General features: G+C 47.9%; 1 protein-coding gene across 1 annotated transcript in view; it reads right to left on the reverse strand.

The window, feature by feature from the left end:
* The window catches only part of NPEPPS (aminopeptidase puromycin sensitive), a 109,931-nt gene extending 109,708 nt beyond the window's left edge, over positions 1-223 (reverse strand). Inside the window, exon 1 of the mRNA XM_063798336.1 lies at positions 101-223. The gene's annotated coding sequence lies outside the window, so the exon portion shown is untranslated. The remainder of the gene's footprint in view (positions 1-100) is intronic.
* Between the last annotated feature and the right edge of the window lie 9,940 nt (positions 224-10,163).

Below are 10,163 nucleotides of genomic sequence, written 5' to 3' on the forward strand. Positions count from 1 at the left end.
GAGCTAGGTGGAGATGTGACACTTCAGAAAGCACAGGGCAAAACACCGTACATGAGACTTTTCATCCAGGAGGCGAGTAGGAAGTAGAAACTAAACTCACCTCCAGAGAAATCAGGATGGGAAAAGGGCAGAACCACATGGCTGGGCTGTTGCAGATGATAGAACACAGCTGAAGGATAAGGCTGGGGCGTGCCCTGCAGCGCTAGCCTGGAAACCTGCAAGCCTTAAGAGCAAAATGACAAAAGGTCACGTCTCTTGTTTGGAGGTACTCAGTGCCTGCAAATCCATCTTTCTCTCCTCAACATCTCAATTCCCAGTTTATAACAGGCCAGTGCAAAAACGGTTTTAGGCACCTACAATCTACCAAGTTACCTGTTTCCATATATGATTTTACTTACGTTCACAACCCCTCTATGAGGTAAGTTCTCTGCATTTCAGTGTACCCATCTGTGAAATTATCTCCATTCCACAGATGGGTTTGCACTGAAATGCAGATGACTTAAGTAATTGGCTAATAAAGTTTGGAAATAGTGGAGCAAGATCTACATCAGTTGCCAGAGCCCCCACGAATTTCATTATGCCAAGCTTTCTTTGATTTGAAGTAATCAAAATGAAGAAAGCAAAATGATGTCCAAATAGTAGAGACTTCTTAAAAGCTTTTCAAGGGGACGGGCGCGGTGGCTCACGCCTGTAATCCTAGAACTTTGGGAGGTTGAGGCAGGCGGATCACCTGAGGTCAGGAGTTCGAGACCAGACTCAACACGGGGAAACCCCGTCTCTACTAAAAATACAAAATTAGCCGGGCGTAGTGGTGCATGCCTGTAATCTCAGCTACTCGGGAGGCTGAGGAAGGAGAATTGCTTGAACCTGGGAGGCCGAGGTTGCGGTGAGCCGAGATCGAGCCATTGCACACTAGCCTGGGCAACAAGAGTGAAACTCCGTTCTCAAAAAAAAAAAAAAAAAAAAAAAAAAAAGCCTTTTTTGAGATGGAGTCTCGCTCTGTCGCCCAGGCTGGAGTGCAGCGGCGCGATTTCGGCTCACTGCAAGCTCCGCCTCCTGGGTTCACGCCATTCTCTCGCCTCAGCCTCCCGAGTAGCTGGGACTACAGGCGCCCGCGACCACGCCCGGCTAATTTTTTGTTTTTGTATTTTTAGTAGAGACGGGGATTCACCACGTTAGCCAGGATGGTCTCAATCTCCTGACCTCGTGATCCGCCCGCCTTGGCCTCCCAAAGTGCTGGGATTACAGGCGTGAGCCACCGCGCCCGGCTGAGCAATTTTTTAAAATTAATTTTTTTATTTCAATAGCTTTTGGGGTACAAGTGGTTTTGGTTACATGGATGATTTGTATAGTGGTAAAGTCTGCGATTTTAATACACCAGTCACTCAAGTAGTGTACACTGTACCCAATATGTAGTTTTTTATCTCTCGCCCACCTCCCACCGGTAGTGAGGAATTAATGGAGATCCCTGAATCTCTCAACATAGGTATTTAAACATCCAGGAATTGGGTTTACACAGGCCTCCCTGCAGTCTGAGATCCGGTGCAGCCTTGGTACCCTCTAGTGGAAGTTTTCTGCATTCGCACAGCTTCCCTGTTTCCAATCCCAAAGAGCTGAGAAGGAAGCCTTCACCCAGCCACAGGAGAGCATCCCAAAAGAATGGTCAGCTGGAAGATAGACTTTTTTTGTTGTTGTTTTTTTTTGAGATGGAGTCTTGCTCTGTTGCCCAGGCTGGAGTGCAATGGCACGATCTTGGCTCACTGCAACCTCCGCCTCCCAGGTTCAAGCAATTCTCCTGCCTCAACCTTCCAAATAGCTGGGACTACAGATGCACGCCGCCATACCCGGCTAATTTTTTGTATTTTAGTAGAGATACGGTTTCATCATGTTGCCCAGGCTGGTCTTGAACTCCTGAGCTCAGGCAATCCACCTGCCTCGGCCTCCCAAAGTGCTGGGATTACAGACGTGAGCCACCGTGCCCGCCCGGAAGGTAGATTTTTGTATAGCAGGGTCATGCAGGGTAGAGGAAGGAATACAGACTAGAGAAAATGTGTGCCAAGCACTTGGTTCACAAGGGACCCCCAAAATGAGTCACTGTCAGTATATAAATGAGCTTAGGCCTTTGTACATTATTAATAGGGGCTCAATATACATAACACAGGACTGTAGGCCTTTAGGGCTCTAGAGGGAGACTTTTTTTGAGACGGAGTATCGCTCTGTCGCCCAGATTGGAGTGCAGTGGCATGATCTCGGTTCACTGCAACCTCCACCTCCCGGGTTCAAGTGATTCTCCTGCCTCAGCCTCCTGAGTAGCTGGGACTATAGGCACATGCCACCACGCCCAGCTGTATTTTTAGTAGAGACGGGGTTTCACCATCTTTGCCAGGCTGGTCTCAAACTCCTGACCTCGTGATCCACCCGCCTTGGTCTCCCAAAGTGCTGGGATTACAGGTGTGAGCCACTGTGCCCGGCTGAGACTTTTTTTTTTTAATGGAGAAAATTAGTGATCAGAGAACAAAGTGACTTTGGGCAAAGCGATTTGCCAAAGGCCAAAGAGCAAATCAATGTCGGCAATGGTGGTACTAGAATCCATATCTCCTGTCTCCCAATCCAGAGGTTTTCCACTCTATCGCACTTCCTTATTTGTGGTTGATTGATTTTAGCCATAAATTGGTGTGCATACAAGGACATAAAGGTTGTAGGTATAACAAGGAAATTGTTTCTGCCTTCATCTGCCCACAATCCATACATTTTTCATTCTTTCATCCAATAGGCACATTTATAGAGTGCCTATTCTTGCCACACTAGGCATTGCTTTTCAAGTTTGTGGACCCTTTTACAGGGTACTCCAGCATATGAGAAGAAGTTCCCAGGCTACTGGAACCCCATGCCTACAGCCCTCCAAGGCACTCCTGGAGCTTCTTTCCCAAGTTTCTAGCACTAAATTGTTAGGTTTATTTCTGTCTCCCTCCCCCTGGAGAGGTAATCCCTGGGAATGGAAGTGGGTTAGAAACAGATTACTCTGATCCAAGGGCTTTGCTCTCTCCTCCCTAAACGTGGTGTGGGAGGTGGGGGATGTGGGGAGTTGAAAATAGCCTGAAATTCCCTTTTAGGATTATTGCTTGATTTAGCCATCTGGGGTGAAAGTGGAGCAAGAAGAGGTGAGGGATTAATTCTAGACCTAGCTTGAGCAATGGGATGCATGGGCTTCTTTTCTGGCTCAGCCAAGGTGAGCAAGCAACATCTCTTCCGAAACCTGTCTTTAGAATAAGGAATCTAGGGCAAGCAAGCAGAAAGAGGTAAAGGAAAAGGATTTGTCCCCAGCAGCAGGGGTGAGTGGAAGGATAGATGGGAAAGAACAGCAGCTAAGAGAAGAAAGACCTTCAGCACAGGAATAAGGAATGACTTTTGGGCTTGGAAGCTACCTGCATTTCAGTGGTCTTAGCTTCAACAAAGGCGAGAACTGCTCTCTAGGGGAAGAGAGCTAACGCTCAGGGCTTCCTGTGGACTTCTTGTTCATCCATCCAACAGGAACTCTCCTGCTTTAGGCACGCTGCACTGGGGTGGACTCTGGGGGCAGGGATGTTATCTATGTCCAGCACAAAGAGCAGTTACACTTACCAGGTTTCTGCTAGGCTCCTTATATCCCTTTCAGGGCTATGATGGGGCTTGGAAGCAGTAATTATAACTAACCAGAGTGGGACCATATATGAATTCACTTTATGAGTTAATAACGATTCTACTTAAATTCTACTTAATAACCCCCTTCCTTTCTTACTTTTTTTTTCCTTTGATAGAGTCTTGCTCAGTCGCCCAGACTGGAGTGCAATGGTGCGATCTCGGCTCACTGCAACCCCCGCCTCCTAGGTTCAAGAGATTCTCCTGCCTCAACCTCCCGAGTAGCTGGGACTACAGGCATGTGCCACCACAGCTGGCTAATTTTTGTATTCTTAGTAGAGATGGGGTTTCACCATGTTGGCCAGGCTGTTCTTGAACTCTTGACCTCGTGACCCACCCACCTCAGCCTCCCAAAGTGCTGGGATTACAGGTGTGAGCCACCGCGCCCAGCCCCCAACTTTTTCTTTTTTTTTTGAGACGGAGTCTCGCTCTGTCGCCCAGGCTGGAGTGCAGTGGCACGATCTCAGCTCACTGCAACCTCCAACTTCCAGGTTCAAGCGATTCTCCTGCCTCAGCCTCCTGAGTAGCTGGGGCTACAGGCATGCACCACCACGCCCAGCTAATTTTTGTATTTTTAGTAGAGACAGGGTTTCACCATGTTGTCCAGGATAGTCTCAATCTCTTGACCTCATGATCTGCCCGCCTTGGCCTCCCAAAGTGCTGGGATTACAGGCGTAAGCCACCGCGCCCGGCCAATAACCCTCTTTCTATAGGTGAGGAAAAAAGGTGAAGCTAAGATGTAAACTCAGGCACTATAGCATTCTTAACCACTTTCACTATGTGAAAGCCATATACAGTCAACTCGAGTGACAAACAAGCTCTAATAATATTGCTAGCTAAAGATCAGCTGAAGCCGAGCGTGGTGGCTCACGCCTGTAATCCCAACACTTTGGGATACTGAGAGGGGAGGATTGCTTGAGCCCAGGAGTTTGAGACTAGCCTGGGCAAAATGGCAAGACCTCGTCTCTACAAAAAAAAAAAAAAAAAAAAAAAAAAAAAAAAGCTGGATATGGTGGCATGCTCTTGTAGTCCCAGCTACTAGGGAGACTGAAGCAAGAGGATCCCTTGAGCCCAGGAATTTAAGGCAGCAGTGAGCTGTGATGGTACCACTGCACCTCAGCCTGGGTGCCAAAGCGAGACCCCATCTCTAACTAACTAACTAATTAACTAAAGCTCAGTTGAGAATATTTCTTAGAAAGTCAGGATCCTTGTTTCTTCTACGGCACCTTATTTTGGACAATTCACTTATTTTGCTCTCCATAGTCTCACTTTAGGGAAGGGAAGTACAATATAAATACATGGCAAGCCTAGTACTTGCTTCAATTCTAGTATCATATTGTTTAGAATTGGGTTCTTCCCAGTTCTCCAGAATAATTTTCCTGGTTCAAATCAGCTGTGCTTCTCCTAGAAAGTAGGTCACTACGCAGAATTTCTGAAGTTTCCATCTCTGATGTCATCTGCCACTGGGAGGGGAAAAAATGTAAGTGTGTGCTCCACTGCTTACATAGGAAGAGTCTCATTCTCTTTGGTCTCCATTTATTTTATTTATTTATTTTTTGAGACAGAGTCTCACTCTGTCACCCAGGCTGGAATGCAGTGGCACAATCTTGGCTCACTGCAGCCTCTGCCTCCCAGGTTCAAATGATTCTCATGCCTCAGCCTCCCAAGAAGCTGGGACTACAGGCTCATGCCACCACACTCAGCTAATTTTCGTAATTTTAGTAGAGATGGGGTTTCACCATGTTGGCTAGGCTGGTCTCGAACTCCTGGCCTCAAGCAATCCGCCTGCCTCAGCCTCCAAAAGTGCTGGGATTAGAGGCGTGAGCCACCACACCCAGCCCTCTTCGGGCTCCATTTAGAAATTTCAATAGGACAACAAGGGATTCCAGTAACCCACTTCACTGGGAAAAACAGGAAATCAACTTTTCCTTCTGCCTCATTATATTTCTTTCTTTTTTTTTTTTTTGAGATGGAGTGTCGCTTTGTCGCCCAGGCTGGAGCGCAGTGGCCAGATCTCCGCTCACTGCAAGCTCCGCCTCCTGGGTTCATGCCATTCTCCTGCCTCAGCCTCCCGAGTAGCTGGGACTACAGGCGCCTGCCACCGCGCCCGGCTAATTTTTTGTATTTTCAGTAGAGATGGGGTTTCCGTGTTAGCCAGGATGGTCTCGATCTCCTGACCTCGTGATCCACCCGCCTTGGCCTCCCAAAGTGCTGGGATTACAGGCGTGAGCCACCGCCCCCAGCCTGCCTCATCATATTTCAACTGGAATTCTTCACATCTGCTTATTCTATAAATAAATATTGGAGTGTCTACTATGTGCAAGAGTGTTCTTTGCAAGACTGAGCCCCTAACAATCGATTCCTTCCTCTACTTGCACAATGAGTTCTCTTCTCTTGCTCCCATCATCGTGACAAGATCTTTTTATCTTGCTTTTTCTGAAATGTGAACTACTAAGATTGTAGGATTAAGAAATACCCTTTTTGGCTGGGCATGGTGGCTCATGCCTGTAATCCCAGCACTTTAGGAAGACGAGGCAGGTGGATCACCTGAGGTCAGGAGTTCGACACCAGCCTGACCAACACGGTGAAACCCCATCTTTACTAAAAATAGAAAAAATTAGCCAGGCTTGGTGGCGGGCACCTGTAATCCCAGCTACTTCGGAGGCTGAGGTAGGTGAATCACTTGAACCTGGAGGCTGACGTTGCAGTGAGCCGAGATCGTCCCACTGTACGCCAGCCTGGGCAACAAAGCGAAACTTCATCTCAAAAAAAAAAAAAAAGAAAAGAAAAGAAATATCCTTTTGGTGTTACTTCTCTAGCAGACAGCTCCCAATTTTCTTCTCTCTCTCTTTTTTTTTTTTTTTGGGGGGGGGGACTGAGTTTTGCTCTTGTTGCCCAGGCTAGAGTGCAATGGCATGATCTCGGCTCACCGCAACCTCCACCTCCCGGGTTCAAGCAATTCTCCTGCCTCAGCCTTCCGAGGAGCTGGGATTACAGGCGCCCGCTACCATGCCCGGCTAATTTTTTGTATTTTTAGTAGAGACGGGGTTTCTCCATGTTGGTCAGGCTGGTCTTGAGCTCCTGACCTCAGGTGATCTGCCTGCCTCAGCCTCCCAAAGTGCTGGGATTACACGCGTGAGCCACTGTGCCTGGCTAGCTCCCAATTTTCCATGAAGCTGATGAGGTAGGAAGATATGAATTTTCCAAAACAGTAGCTCATCAAACAACAACAAAACTCATAGCTCATCTCTAAGCAATTAAATGATATTGACTCCCCTATCATTATTTCATCCAGGCTGATATGGAACAAGTTTGTATTAACTGAGAAACTGATCAGAGGGTGGGCAGAGATGATCTGGGATGTGTTGGCTACTGTGTGAGGCTAACATAAAACTCAGTGGTGGAGGAAGTAATCTAAGATAAATTATATTAATGTTCTGCATTAATCAATAATCTTGGCCAGGCGCGGTGGCTCACGCCTGTAATCCCAGAACTCTGGGAGGCCGAGGCAGATGGATCACCTGAGGTCAGGAATTAGAGATCAGCCTGGCGATGTGGTGAAACCCCATCTCTACTAAAAATACAAAAATTAGCCAGGCATAGTGGCAGGCACCTGTAATCCCAGCTACTCGGGAGACTGAGGCAGGATAATCGCTTGAACCCAGGAGGCAGAGGTTGCAGTGAGCCGAGATCGAGCTATTGCACTCCAGCCTGGATGACAGAGTGAAACTGCATCTGAAAAAAAAAAAAAAAAAAAAAAAAAACCACCTCTCATCCATGGAGTAAACTTTCCTCACTTTGGTTGGGAATACCAGTAAAAATAATTCATGTTTTGGCCGGGCACGGTGGCTCACCCCTGTAATCCCAGCAATCTGAGAGGCCGAGGTGGGCGGATCACCTGAGGTCAGGAGTTTGAGACCATCCCGGCCAACATGGTGAAACCCCATCTCTACTAAAAATACAAAAAATTAGCTGGGCGTGGTGGTGGGCACCTGTAATCCCAGTTACTTGGGAGGCTGAGGCAGGAGAATCACTTGAACCCGAGAGATGGAGGTTGCAGCGAGCCAAGATTGCGCTATTGCATTCCATCCTGGCTGACGAGTGAAACTGTCTCAAGAGAAAAAAAAAGTCATGTTTTATTTTCTAGGGATTAGAGTAGATGGACAGGAGTCTGTTAAATAATCAGATATAGCTTATTTAAATGCTTAATAACATATATTCTATTTTTTTCTTTTTTCTTGTTTCCCTATGCTTCTATAGGCACTGAATAGCTCTGTTGCCCAGGCTGGAGTGCAGTGGTGGGATCTTGGCTTACTGCAACCTCTGCCTCCTGGACTGAAGCCATCCTCCCACCTCAGCCTCCCCAGTAGCTGGGGCCACCATGCCCAGCTATTTTTTTTTTTTTTTTTTGAGATGGAGTCTTGCTCTGTCGCTCAGGCTGGAGTTCAGTGGCACAATCTCGGCTCACTGCAAGCTCCGCCTCCCAGGTTCACTCCATTCTCCTGTCTCAGCCTCTGGAGTAGCTGGGACTACAGGTGTCTGCCACCATGCCCGGCTAATTTTTTTTGTATTTTTAGTTGAGACGGGGTTTCACCATGTTAGCCAGGATGGTCTCAATCTCCTGACCTCGTGATTCGCCTGCCTCGGCCTCCCAAAGTGCAGGGATTACAGGTGTGAGCCATCGCACCCGGCCTAATTTTTTAATTTTTTGTAGAGATAGGGTTTTGCCATGTTGGGCAGGCTGGTCTCGAACTCCTGGGCTCAAGGGATCTAACCCACTTCCGCCTCTCCAAGTGCTGGGATTACAAGTGTGAGCCACCCCACACGACCCCACATACTCTTCAACACATACATACAGCACTAATTTCATGACACTATTAATGTGTCGTGCTATAGGTTCAATACTGTGGCTGGAACTTTTAGGGAAATACCACAGAAGAATGTACGATATAGCTGCGAAGTCAAGCTTTAAAAAACGCCTGTAATCCTTGCACTTTGAGGGGCCGAGGTGGGCGGATTGCCGGAGCTCAGGAGTTGGAGACCAGCCTGGGCAACACGGTGAAACCTCGTCTCTACTAAACTAGAAAAAATTAGCCGGGCATGGCAGCGTGCACCTGTAATCCCAGTTACTCTGGAGGCTGAGGCAGGAGAATCGCTTGAACCTGGGAGGCAGAGGTTGCAGTGAGCCGAGATTGTGCCACCGCACTCCAGCCTGGGTGACAGAGTGAGACTCCGTCTCCAAAAACAACAACAACAACACGTGATCTCCAAACCCAAAAGTAATCTTTCAGTTCCTCTGACAGTCCCCAGCACTTTGCTTCGACCTTTGTAGCAATTCCACTTCAGCCTGAAATTTCTTGTATGTACAGCCTGTAGCTCCTAACTTATTGCAAAATATTGTAGATAAGAACTCTGTAAGCTGTAATTGGCAGAATAATAACCAACGGCTAAGTGTGGAAAGTGTCTGCCTTTCAGCAACGTTTACACTACTGAATTTACTAGGGTGATCCCAACATCACGAATCCTTTAACAACTCAACATGAAGCAGCATGTAGCAGTTACCTGCATGGGTTCTGGAATTAGGCTGCTTAGATTCGAATCTCGGTTCTGCCAGTTATCACCTATCTAACCTTAAGTAAATTACGTAATTGCTCTGTGACTCTTTTCCGAAATGACAAATCACAAATGTTTTTGTCAATTCACGTGTCTTCTGCTTTAGTAAACATAGTAGAAGATAGTAGTCAATCTCTTTTTTTTTTTTTTTGAGACAAAGTCTTTCTCTGTCACCGAGGCTGGAGTGCAGTGGCGGGATCTCGGATCACTGCAGCCTCCGCCTCCTGTGTTCGAGGGATTCTCCTGCCTTAGCCTCCCAAGTAGCTCAGACTACAGCCGCCTGCCACCAAGCCCGGCGCTCTCTTGCTGGCGCATGACAACCGTGCGTTCCACCCTACGACTAATTTTTTTTTTTTTTTTTTTAGACGGAGTCTAGCTCTGGCTGGAGTCAGTGGCGCGATCTCGGCTCACTGCAACCTCTGCCTCCTGGGTTCAAGCGATTCTCCTGCCTCAGCCTTACAAGCAGCTGGGACTACAGGCGCGTGCCACCACGCCCAGCTAATTTTTGTATTTTCGTCATTTTGGCCAGGCTGGTCTCGAACTCCTGACTTCAGGTGATCCACCGGTCTCGGCCTCCCAAAGTGCTGGGATTACAGGCGTGAGCCACCGTGCCCGGCCTCCTTTTCCTTTTTTAACTAATGGAATAAACGGCAATGTGCCAAGCATACAGCAATGCCCATTCCCCGGCCTTCAGAAAGCCTCGGGCGCAGGCGCAGCTCGCGTTCAAGCGCTCTCTCGCTGGCGCGTGACAACAGTTCGTTCCACCCTACGCCCAACGTTGTCTCCCTGCGCACGCGCGGCCGTACTCCGCCCTCCTTACTCCACCCTCCCCCACTCCCGCGAGCACGTGCGCGTCCTCGCTGCTCACATTT

Source organism: Pan troglodytes, chromosome 19 (genome assembly GCF_028858775.2).
Source record: "Pan troglodytes isolate AG18354 chromosome 19, NHGRI_mPanTro3-v2.0_pri, whole genome shotgun sequence".
NCBI lineage: Eukaryota > Metazoa > Chordata > Mammalia > Primates > Hominidae > Pan > Pan troglodytes.